Source organism: Coenobita brevimanus, chromosome 6 (assembly GCF_032717465.1).
Source record: "Coenobita brevimanus isolate Jiangsu-jjx chromosome 6, ASM3271746v2, whole genome shotgun sequence".
Taxonomy (NCBI): domain Eukaryota; kingdom Metazoa; phylum Arthropoda; class Malacostraca; order Decapoda; family Coenobitidae; genus Coenobita; species Coenobita brevimanus.
In genome coordinates this window covers 10,933,945-10,947,675 of record NC_136959.1, presented here as the reverse complement: position 1 = coordinate 10,947,675, position 13,731 = coordinate 10,933,945, and positions in this window count along the sequence as shown.

Genomic DNA, 13,731 nt, shown 5'->3' with positions numbered 1-13,731 from the left:
GAATCACCGAGCCAGCATTCTCTGCAATCGACATCTTAAGCAGTCGCCGAGCTATTCAAGCGAACAATATGCCAAAAAGACCGTCGGAGGCGAGAAACCTTTGGAAAGCAATTTGTGGTAATAAATTTGCTTGGGAAATGTGCGTGTGTTGCCTAGATGCGACGTGTGGGGGTTTTGTGTGGATGTGGGTGAATGGTGTTGTCGTGGCGTGTGTGTGTGTGTGTGTGTGTGTGTGTGTGTGTGTGTGTGTGTGTGTGTGTGTGTGTGTGTGTGTGTGTGTGTGTGTGTGTGTGTGTGTGTGTGTGTGTGTGTAAATTGTGAAAGTGTGGTATAGTAAGTGTGGCTCGCAGAGGTGTGGTTTTAAGTGTGTATTAGAGGTGTGATGGTGTGTGTTGTGGTGAGGTGGTAAGTGTATGTAGTGGACGGAAAATGATATGTGTAGGCTGCGGAGGGCTGGGGTGGGTTTAATGATTGCGGCGGGGTGCGTGCGGGTGTGGGTGTGGGGGTTATAGACTTAGTAAACCCGCCCCTGTGAGACCAATACAATCCAGATGACAACAATTCTGTGTCCCTGTCCCTCACATACTGACACTTGACCTCAATGTAATGCATAAATGGCACTTTATTCCGGAAAACCCATCAACATCTTAGTCGTTTCTCAAGGAAGGAAAATAAAACGTAAGGCTTTTTCCCTACATGGAGTCGAGCTACTGACAAAAAAAGGGAGATTGGAGGCGCGAGCAGAGAATGGAAAAGTGTGGAGTACGGATTTCTTGTAACAGGATGGTAACCGTGAAAGTAAAGGAAGGAGAGAAGGAAAATCTGAAAAAGACGAAAATTATAGAGGAGGAGGATGAAAAGGCAGAAGGAAGAATAAAAGAGGAACGCCGACGAAAGAGGAATGGAGGAGAATGAACGGACAGAGCTGAATGATGAAACTTGGAGTGAGGAAGATTGGTCTCTTTGTTGAGGCCTTACGCTGCAGAGGTTTGTCGTGATAACCCTGCTGGCTCACTGCTCTTACTTATTGCACTCACGACTCCCTCCCCCTCCCCCCTCCCCCCCTCTCTCTCTCTCTCTCTCTCTTTGTTCACACACACACACACACACAGGAAGGACGTATGAAAAGGACGCTAGCCAGAACTGTCAAATTCTTATTGCTCTCTCTCTCCCTCTCTCTCTCTTTCTGGTATCTGATAGGAATGAGGTATGCTGTAGATCAAAAGCGAGCGAGGCAGAAACACGATTGTATTCCTATGATCACTACAAATGTTGTCGTGATTCATCACTGTTGTGGAGAGAGAGAGAGAGAGAGAGAGAGAGAGAGAGAGAGAGAGAGAGAGAGAGAGAGAGAGACTTCGGTGAGATGTTTTACCAAAAAGTCATTTAACAGTAGCAGAAAACATAGGCAACGCTACGCTGTTGCAACCCTCCATCTGACTAAGCACATACCACACCTCCCTGCACACCTAACAAAGCGCATAACGGCCTTCAACACCCCCCCCCATCTTTTCTGTTAAAGGTGGGCGTAAGGAGAACGCCTTGAGGACACATAACCTGGGCTCTTCAGAGTCCTTGCACAGGTCACATTGAAATCTGAATATTTTTTTTACATTTTCTTTAGCTATAAAAAAAAAAAAAAGCATATATACTTAAGACACAGTATTCTACCTATCAAAAGGCACAAGTGCAATATAAGACACATAACTATGTGAAAATTCATGACTCTATAGTGAATACTTTCTGAGTTTTGGCCCGGAAACGAAACCTCTACACCCGGCCAGCCGCCTTGCCGCCCAACTCTACGGACGAACACCTATTGATCCCAGTGATAACAACACCCTCCTCTGACTCGACAGGTGGAGGGTAAAAAGAAAATATGAGTATCCTACTAATAAAAAGGAAGAGCAGTACAAAGGACGGGTTATGCAGGCTGAAAAAGGTAGGCAAAAAAAAAAAAAAAAAAAAAGACAGGGAAAGGTACAGAAAAAACGAGTGACTGGAATGGTGACTACAAAGGCTCCCTGGAACTGAAAAAAAAATGTTGAAAAAGGGAAGTCAATCAACACACACACACACACACACACACACACACACACACACACACACAGCTTGCCCCAAGCAATTTTAATACACAGTCTGTAACACTTTCTTAAACAACACGTAACGTAGGTGGAGCAATGCAAACCTAGAACTGATGAGACATTGACCAAGGACATGGGCGGTAAAGCAAGAAGATGGAAGAGTGGAAGAAATTTTGCTGATAGACAACTTAATTATCAGGAGGGTAAGAGAGAGCGGACGAAAAGATAAGCAGAAGAGAGAAAATAAGGAAGTGGGGATGAAACTGTAGTAGGAATATCAGGAGGAAGGAAGAAAGTGATAAGAGAAGGTGGACATCGAGACAGAAGGGAATTATGGAAACGGGGAGGGGGGAGACGAGGTAATGGAGGAATGGAATATTAATACAGAACAGAAAGAGGAGGAGGGATATAGGAGGGAATCAGTAATGGAAGGAAAACTGGGAAGAGGACGAGATGCAGGAGGAAAAGAAAAAACACTGACGTATTGGACATACCTGCAGAAACAAAAGTACCAGCAAGAAAGTTCAGGAAATATCTAACATAAAAAATAAAAGACAAAGCAAAGATGTCAAAAGAAAGTATTATAGATTCAATCAGTCCATGTTAAAATGGCTGACTCACCATCTTCACTGCGTTGATTGATATGAAAAAATGATCCAGAGGATGTGGTTCATACGCCAAGTAGTTTTTAAAATCCTCTTAAGGCAACTGTGGGTGAAAACTACACTCTTTCATGTTTTGGTGTGTCGCGGTGGTGCCCATTGCAAAAAGCAGCTGGAGACTCATCTACCTTCAGAGCGCAGCGAACACTCTTAAGGGTTGGTTGTGGGTGTGTCTGGTCTCTCTTCTTAAAGTTGGCTGGTCTGTGAGGCCCCCAAATTGATCTGGGGTGGAAAGCCTCCCTGCTTACCTGTGAAGCGATATTTAATAAAAAATTGAAAATTTTATAGCTATGTTAGTATTAATGGAGAATTTTATGAATGCGACAATTAATGTGTGCTTTATACAGTATACGTCACTGGTCAAAAATGTTGTTAATATGCTAGTGTTAAATAATGCCAAAATATCATAAAAAATACATCCAGTATACTTGGATCTTTTAACTTTCATTAGGCGCTACTATGCATGACCTAGGATTGTGCATCGAGCTGCAAGAGGTTCCACTATCTCCCTGTCTGAACCAGTATTGTACTTATATCCACCTGACCTTTATGTATACTAACAGTTTAAAAATATACTGCAAAATATTTCTTTGATAAATGAAGAAAATCCTTAGCCAACAAAATCACAGGCAATGCATATGGTTTTAACTTTTTAGTGACATTTTCAGGAGAATAAAGCTATATTAATATCTTAAGTTTTTTCTTCCTTCGTTGGTTTTCCTGTAAGTTAGGCTACCTGGTGGTCTCAGCATCAGAAACGCTACTTGTTAGGATGATTTAGTAGTAGTAGTAGTAGTAGTAGTAGTAGTCGTAGCAGTAGTAGTAGTAGTACTAGAAGTAGTAGTAGCAGTACTAGTAGTAACAGTAGTAGAGTAGTAGTAGTAGTAGTAGTAGTACGAGTAGTAGTAGCTGTAGTAGGAGAGAGAGAGAGAGAGAGAGAGAGAGAGAGAGAGAGAGAATCGTTACTTACCTGACATTCCAAGGTACGTACGTATGTATGTATCTATATCTATCTATCTATTTATCTATCTATTCATATAAATAGGTAGATAAATAGATAGATAGATACATTCATACATACATACATATATATATATTATATATATATATACATATATATATGTATATATATATATATATATATATATATATATATATATATATATATATATCAGCCGTTGAGGTCCACTTCCCTAGCGAAGGAGGAACGATACAGCCAATGTATCTCTACCCAGTGGCTTAGGCTGTCTGGTAGGGACTGTATGTAGGGTAAGAAGTTCTTGTGAGTGTGATTGTAATGGCTTTGGATGTGTGTGTAGTGTGCGAACCAAGTGTAATCTTCCAGCCTTAAGCCGAGTGGGTGCAAGCATACACTGGTTCAACAATAGCACCCCTTATGTCCGCCAAAGCGGTCATTGTCTCGGACGCTTTCCAAAGTTTTTTATAACTCTGGCGGGAGGCGAACCCGCGTCCACCAGCGTCCGAAACACACTCTACCACTGTGTGTGTGTTTATATATATATATATATATATATATATATATATATATATATATATATATATATATATATATATATATGATGTATGTGTATATTATTCAGTTCTTTATGAAACTAAATTCTTAGAATTATCATAACCGCCGTAAGACCGAAATTCCTCATATCTACTGTATAAAACTATTTATGTATATCAAAAATCATTCATCTCTCTCTCTCTCTCTCTCTCTCTCTCTCTCTCTCTCTCTCTCATAAAAGTGAAATATGCCTTACCTATCAATATCGCTTCCACTCCTCTTTCCTGTCCAGCTTCCCTACATTATACATTTCCATTCCTCTTTTCGGCGCTCAGCTCTTTCACTTCCTCTTCCAGTCTATTCACCCTCTTTCTCCTCTCTCTCTCCTCCACTCTTAATTTGCCTTCATCGCTGCCTGGATATCTGCAGTTGCATCACTAACACAGTAAGGCTGTTCCTGCGTGCATTCTTCCATTTCCCGAATTTTGGTAAATGAATATGCAGCATATAAATAAATCTGCCTGTCTATCTATGTATCTGTCTATCTATCTATGCTTTCTCCTTGCTCTTCATTTCCTCAAACATTTGATCTAATTACACGGCGCCAAATCCCAGTATACATTAATAGTGCTCCCTAAATCCTCTCGTTTACTGCTTACAGCTCAGTTCCACCACCCTCCCCTCCCTCAGGTGCTGTGCCATTGCAGTCTCTACAACATAATTCTTTCCTTGTATTCTTCTCTTCATTTATGCATTGGTGTCTGCAGAAAAGTCAAAGATTATAATTTTCTTGTTGCGAGAATCATAGAAGGCATTTATTTGTAAAGGAAAACTCTGGGGAGTGCTTACGATCACTGTGTCCGTCACCAGAATCCTAAAATCCACTTATCAATTTGACAGAAGTAATGAAGTACAAAACTCGGCCTGGTGATAAGAAGCTGAGGACCTCCATAAGTGAACAGAACTGCGAGAACTCATTCTCCCTTGTTTTAACAGTGTTTTGGTAACCGACAAAAACATAACTCCTTGACGTACTGACACTATGTTGTATATGCACATACTGTGAGTGAACGGGAACTTGTTGATGCACTAGCATCATACTTGGAAGTCAAAGTTGATATCAAGAAGACATTACTCCACTCAAATGAAGGACAGATATTCAGCTTTACAAGTGCTCATGCACTAATTCACTTATATCACTCTACAACACAGCGGTAACCCTATTCCATCCACACAGGACTCGGTAAGGAGGACGTGTTTGTCATTTTAGCATGGCATGGGGATTCAGAATGTAGTATGTTGTGGTGCATTTTATAGACTAACAAGTTTAAACAATTTTGCTGCTTTTTTTTCTTCTGCCTTGCTCTCATCCCAAAGGGTCTCATACTCTACGAGTACTAGGTAAGGCATGCAGTCGTATGCAAATGTATTAGAGAGCTGCAATGCAACTTCTCAGTCTTTACATTATGAGAATATTCTGAAAATGAAGTAATGTATTATGAATAAACGAAATACTTATACTGCTAGAAATCAGTGGTACTAATTTTGTAAGATTTGCATGTGAGATTCAGGGTTGATTAATGTGAACAAGTGTATCAACATAATGCACATAATACGGTTGTAACAGCATTGCACTTAGCAATGAATATTTCACTCTCTCTAAACACCCACACAAAGCAAAAAGATGGTGAGGAATTCTATTTTCAATTTCTGTGTGATACATTTAACAATTTTATAAGGATAGAAGTTGTTAAAAAATGATAAACCTCAATATATTCCAGAATGATACTATCCACTACCCTAACTATCCCCGGCTTTACACTTTTATCTTACTAATATGCCGTGGCTGTCCCACTAATCTGCCATCCTTCTCCATGTATGATGCTGTAACAGTTCCACCTAGGAGACGTATAAATCAAGATATTAAGGAGTAACCTAGCAAGTGGTCAGCTCCTGAAAGCCACATAATTAACTCACTGTTTGATTTCTCAGGGATGGTCCTATAGAAAAATGCTCCCACAGACCTATTTGTCGTCTTGCCAGTGTTCATCTAAAGGAAATTAAGCGTGGACAGATGGATGTGTTGCTATGTGTACAGTCACAGAAACCAGAGTCTTCCCATTTCTGCATGAAGAAAATTGACAACAGACGAAACACAACGAAAATCGTGTTTCAAATAATGCTTGACACATTTGTTCGACTTTTCCCCTTTCTATTCGTCAAGCTTAAGGAAGATATTTGTGTCTGTACAATAGGTAAATTATGTTTGTGCAATAGCGAAGATTTTCAGTAACTTCGCTATGTTAAAAAACAGACTGAATTTACTCCAAGGTTGATTCAGAGGGAAGAATAATAATACAGCATTAAGTTACCTATAATATCATACCTCTGGAAAATATAGTATACCTCTTATGCTTCTGAAGAGGGATTATAAGAGGTTTCCATCTCAGCTTTCGCAGACTCACACACAGTATTTGTGTGCACTTGTTTACTATTACCAGTGACCTCAAATGACCTCCGACCGGTGACCTCAGATGACTTCAGAGGTCAACCTCACATAACCTATGTCCGAATTGGAGGCCATGTGAGTCTCCATGCCAAAAATTGGGCTGCTGGGTCCAGTCGTTCGAGCGTGTATTACCGGTGACCTCAAATGACCTCGGAGGTCAACCTCACATGGCCTATATCCGAACTGGAGGTCATGTGAGTCTCCATGCCAAAAATTGGGCTGCAGGAGTACCCGGCGTTGCCCGGGCCAAAAAAAAAAAAAAAAAAGGCGAACACTCTACCGGCGACCTCGAATGATCCATATCTGAATTTTGACCCCCTAAAACCATCCTTGGTTCACCATGACTTAGAATGTATATGGGTCTGGGGGTTCTATGGCCCATGGTTTGGGCCTGATTGAAGGACAAACAAACAAACAAACATCGCTGCTCTTTTGTATACAGTATATACAGTAGGTATGCTCCCAGCTGACTTTATTTATATGTCTGAAACTATGCAATAATCTATTTACTTATCTATTACTCTATCTGTACGGATAGATAGATAGATACACACACACACACACACACACACACACAAACACACACACACACACACACACACTGTAAAATGGCTTTAGCCTATTTCATTTCTAAGATGACGCTGGCTGATGCTGAGTTTGATGCTTTTAGCTGTTTTCAGCAATATGTTGAAACACGTCTCTCATTATGACCTTACTTTATTTGCCAGCTATCCAACGACATGCATAATTATACCTACCATAGCTTTATTAGTCTGGAATAATAGTTTTGGATTTCAATTTGACATTTTTTTCAGGGCTGTTGTTGAGAGTTTTGAGGGAAGTCACTGAAATAACACCTACTACTTATTTGTATGCCTTTCGTCGATATGCATACATTAGCTGTAGTTTTAGTAGTCTGCGAAATTACACAGTTTGGTGCTATCCTGTACATCGCTGCTACAAATTCAATACTGTTCTCGTTCGTGTCGTACGGTTGAACAATAACTGATCAGAGAATGAACAGAAGGAGATGGAGAATTAAATGGAGGCGTATGTGAAGAATAGAGCCTTATAATAGCTGTGTGTGTGTTGTGTGTGTGTGTGTGTGTGTGTGTGTGTGTGTGTGTGAGAGAGAGAGAGAGAGAGAGAGAGAGAGAGAGAGAGAGAGAGAGAGTTAAATCAATCCTGGGTCTCAAAACACTCAAACAACAGAAGTGAAGTTGGAAATGCAAGGAAGTGATAGTGAGACGACGGATGGGTGTGCTGTTCAAAGGAGAGGAAGAAAGGAAGTTAGAGATGAGCTAAGGCCACGGAGAGAGATGGAGAATGAGAACGGGTTATAAAATACACGGAAATTTCGTTTTGGGGTAGAAAGAGCGATCTAACCACATGCTGCAGCGTGGATGAAGGTAAGAAAGGATGGAAGAGGAACTGAGAAATGTACAGTGCGGTGAATGACTGGGCGAAGGTGGGAATATATAAAACAGTGAGACGCGTTGAAGAAGAGTGGTAAGTGTGTAGAGTGGGAGCTTGATAGGGGTGAAAATGGGGAGCGAAAATAGAGTAACTGATAAGTATTTAATGTGGGGAGACAGAGTATTTCAAGAAAAAGAGGTCAATGGAAAGGCGAAGAAAGCCAAGTGAGTGGACGTGGGTGGTGAAACAACGATATGGTAAGTACTACGGAGCAATACACAACGTAATCAAAAGGAAGGCATCAGTCATGTATCATACAATCATACAGACGAAAGAGGCGCGTGGCTGAGGAGAAAGAGAGGAGTTGCATGAGAGAAAAGCAGGAGAGGTGAATGGAGGGAGGCGTGATCGAGATGCACTAACTGAGATATTCATGTGAGGTCAGGAGGGGATCAATCGACAGAGAGAGAGAGAGAGAGACAGAAGAGAGAGAGAGAGTTGGCCTAAGGGCTGTGCACTAGCGAGTCATTCAGGTGAGAGAGATAAAAGATAAAGAGAAGAGAGAAAGAGATAGGAGAAAGAGAGGGAACAATAGGGAAAGAGAAAGGAAGGGATGGGAGGGAAGGACAGAGGAGAGAGGAATGGGAAAAAACAGATTGAAGGATGGATGGAGAGAGGAGAAAGAGAAGGATGGGGGAGGGGGAAGGAGACAAGTAGGACTTGAGAAAGAGGGGGAAAGGGAGGGATGGAGAGGGAAGGGAAAAGGGAGGGATGGAGGGGGAGGACACAGGGAAGGAGAAAGACAGAGAGAGGGAGAAGGAAGGTAAGGACGGAGGGAGGGAGGGATGGGGGAATGGAGGGAGGTAGTGGCCAAAGGGATTAAGATAGGGAGTGGTTGGAGGCAGATAGACAGGACATTGGATTTAAATAGATGGAAATGAAACAGTGGGACGCGGCAATAAACGACGGGATATAAATAGGATGACTGAAAAATTATGTAAAAAAGTTTTTAAGACCGTAGTGAAACTTGTATAACTGTAGACGGGTGATTCAGTGACAGGTTAGAACTATCTATCTATCCATCTATTGCCAGACGCCTCAATCCCGTTTGGGATGGCCACAAACAAATCGCCTCCTGTATCGGTACACGGCTAGCACTAAATATCGTGCCACGCTAGCACCAATAAAATGTATCGTCGCACTGCTGGACACCAAAATGTATCGGTACACGGCTAGCACTAAATATCGTGCCACCGCTAGCACCAATAAAGTAATGTAGCCGTTATGGAGTAGCAGTTGACTACATATTAAGTGTTCTGCTGTATAGTATAACTAGACCACCTTGTTGGATCGACGACACTGTCTGTAGTACACGTCAGCTACTCGCCGTCACTGCCCGACACTTCCCACCAAAGGTCCTCTGCCACGAGAAGGTGGAAGCTGGTCTGTTATTAAGTGGTAGCGTAAGGTGACAGAAATGAGCAGATTAAATCTCTCTTTATTGGGTACAGAATAATATAACTGCGACCCGAGAGATATGTAGGAGCGACACCACCTCCCTTTAAAACTGTAAAACGGCCTCTGACGCTGTACAGTCACCGAGCCGAATAGGGCGCGGTGCTGAGGTCAGCTAAAAAGTGAGGTGCCGAGCATTACATATACTCTGGGCTTATGCAAAAAGTAGAGATAAATGACAACTCTACTAGCACATTATACACCTCTATAAAATGGTATTAAGTACATTCACATATACCAACATAATAAATGGTTCCCCAGGACTTTACACTTACGCACTTATTCAGATATCTTTTCACTTCTCCTAACCTTCTTTTATAATTGAAACAGGGTGGCCTTGTGGTCTGCCATCCACCTTCTTCCTATACCACAGCTAACAGCGAAATGATATTTGGTTGTTCATCATTCACACTTCATTGCACACTGTTAATTATGACTAAACAGCTTTAAAAATTATTATGTAAAATGTGTGATACTACAACTTCTTATGGAAAAAGATGTTGACACCAGAACACTCCAAGTCGCCCTGTCCCCCGCCATTTCACTCCCCTGCTCCCAACTCACACCCCCCTCTCTCATATACCTCTCCACCCTATCTCTTCATCTCATCCTCGGCCTCCCCCTCCCTCTTTCCCCCTCCAGCTCACTCACATACACTCTCTTCGTCAGTCTTTCACCCTCCATCCTCTCCACATGGCCAAACCACCTCAGTGTGTTCCTCATAACGCTTCCTATCACATCCACATCCACACCACAACGCTCCTTTATATCCTCATTCGTCAGCCTGTCTCTCCATGTGACTCCACAGGCTCCTCTTAAATAACTCATTTCCACTGCTCTCACTCTTGACTTGTGTCCTTCCAACAACGTCCAAGCTTCACTTCCGTACGTTAGAGTTTGTATCACAATACTGTCATGTAGTAACTTTTCACTTCCATGCTCACTTCCCTGTTTCTTATCACTGCTTTCAAAGAACCAGCAACCTTTCTTCCCTGCTGTACCCTTTCAAGCACTTCACCCTCCAAACCTCCATCCTTACTCATCACACTACCCAAGTACTTAAATGTACTCACATTTTCCAATTCCTCACCATCCAACCTCGCTGTACATTCACTGACTTCACCTCTCTCAAAGACCATCACTTTACTCTTCCCTACATTCACCTTTAGATTCCGTTTCTTACACACTCTGTCAGTTAGAACTGATACTGGAAAAAATGGGAATTACGTGACGGCATTATATTAACAGATAGATAGACAGATAGATAGATTGACAGATAGGTAGGTGTTGGGGAAAAGGTGAAAACATGATTAGGCTACCAGGAACGGGAGTGAGGCTGATTGTAAATGTTGAGGAATTGACATTTTCACGCTAACGTCTGCAGATGATGCTGTGTTGCATGCCATAAGTGACTGTATGCGGTGTGGACTGATTCAGTTTTCTGAATGCTTGTGTGCCGTGGGACAATTAAACATAGGTAAGAGTATCGCAATGGTTTTTACGGATCATGGTAATTTACAGTAAATGGTGAAAAACTCCAAGCAGTGGAAATCTAATTGCTTACAGTAACTGCAGTGATGTAAAGAACGATAAATGTGTTGAAAGGACCTAAAGTTGCTGACACTAAGAAAAATATGACGCGGAACATACGACAGAGTACAGAGGCTGCAAGAATTCTGCTTTGCCCACAGTTACGTAAGAGTATGATATTCTACAATGCCATGAATACGAAAAGGGTGACAGCAGTAGAAATTGGATTTTTAAGGAAAGTGTGTGGGTTGTGAACATTTATAATAGATGTGAAGGAAGGAGAATTACATGAAACGTAGAAGAGTGTTCATTTGAAAAGTATGGATATAAAGAGAGAGTGTAGTAAAAAGAGTGTGTGAGAGGTTGTTTGAGGGAAAGAGAAGGTGACAGACCAAGAACGCTGTATAGAAGGTACATCTGCGAGCAAGTAAGATATGGATGTTTAGGAAGGCAAGACACTGACAGAAATGAGAAATGGATCAAAGGAATATGTACGGAGATGCACATGACGCTGCTCCCCTACATTAACCAGACAGTCAACGAATTAGCTCCATTAAACAGGCACCTCGAAGCGAATTTTATGTGGATTATTTGGACTGTGAGGTGAGGTCAGGGGTTTGGGGGATTTCAATGATGAATAGCTAAATGTGTGGCCCATTTTCAGTGACTAGCCTACTCCTCTTTAGGTTATACTAATTCTGTACTTTCCCCTTCTTGTTTCCGGGTCCCTCTCACCCCTTTAACTGGAAAAAAAGGGACGGGATGGTGATGATTATGAGAGAGAGAGAGAGAGAGAGAGAGAGAGAGAGAGAGAGAGAGAGAGAGAGAGAGAGAGAGAGAGAGAGAGAGAGAGAGAGAGAGAGAGAGAGAGAGAGAGAGAGAGAGAGAGAGAGAGAGAGAGAGAGCGAGAGAGAGAGAGACTTATCGTAAATCTTCGCAATGGTTTAAGTCTGCGCTTCTGTGGCTTTACGTGTGTGTGTGTGTGTGTGTGTGTGTGTGTGTGTGTGTGTGTGTGTGTGTGTGTGTGTGTGTGTGCGTGCGTGCGTGCGTGCGTGTGTGTGTGTGTGTGTGTGTGTGTGTGTGTGTGTGTGTGTGTGTGTGTGTGTGTGTGTGTGTGTGTGTGTGTGTGTGTGTGTGTGTGTGTGTGTGTGTGTGTGTGTGTGTGTGTGTGTGTGCGCGCGTGCGTGAGTGCGTGCGTGCGTGCGTGTGTGTGTGTGTGTGTGTGTGTGTGTGTGTGTGTGTGTGTGTGTGTGTGTGTGTGTGTGTGTGTGTGTGTGTGTGTGAAAGTAAAAACAAGGAAACAGCTACAGCATGCTAGCCAGTGTTTTTCAGGATGACATACCTAAGTGTATGTATGTGCCTTTGAGATTTCTATCTATCTATCTATCTATAGCCCTATAATGCCCTAATCTCGCAAAGGGTGGCAGCAGACAAAACGCATCCAAGTCACTTTGTCATCCACCATTTTTTTTTAAATAACAGAACAGAGGAAGGAAAAACAAATGAAAAAAAAAAATCCATGCACCAGATTACTGGCGTCCCCTGTTCATAAAATATCTGTAACATTTAGACTTGAAAAGCTGTAGGTTGAAGTTTGGAGGGAAACAACTCTAGGGAAGCGAGTTCCAGAGAGATGCAGTTCGGGGAATGAAGGAATTCTGAAAGAATTTTGATTGCCCTCCCCCAACTCACTCCCCCATCCCTCATATACCTCTCAGCTTCATCCCTCCACCTTATCCTCGGTCTCCCCTTCCCTCTCCCTTCCTCCACTTCACCTACATACACCCATTTAGTCAGTCTTTCATTTTCCATTTTCTCCACATGTCCAAAGCACCTTAGTGTATTTCTCCTAATTTTCTCAGTCATATCCACATCCACCCCACAACGTTCTTTCACTTCATCATTCGCCAACCTTCCCTTCATGTCACTCCACATGCTCCTCTCAGGTAACTCATTTCCACTGCTCTCACTCTTGACTTGTTCCCCTCTAGCAAGGTCCACGCCTAGCTTCAGTACGTGAGGGTAGGGATCACAATACTATCATGCAGTGACTTCTTGACTTACATACTCAACTCCCTATTTCTCATCACCGCTTGAGATTTCTATGGACAGCAAACTTTACATTTTGTTGTTGCTTTACTTACATACTCACCTCCCTATTTCTCATCACCGCTTGAAATTTCTATGGACAGTAAAATTTACATTTTGTTGTTGCTTCACCCGGTCTATCTGGCTGAACAAACCCATCGATTACAAACAAGTAGTCGCCTTCTTGTAGTGGACCACACCTCGCCAGGGTCGGAGCAGATGCAGAAGAGGAGGAGGAGACAACCCCAAAGAGGATGAGCTGTGTATAGGACTTAACAAATGTGGCTAAGTTCCAGGAATTAGGGTCGAGGAAGAGGGAAATGGTGAAACGAAAAGTATTACGAAGCAGGAGACGTACAAAATGGAATCAAAAGAAAGGTATTGGATACGCGCGAGTAATACTAGATAATACAG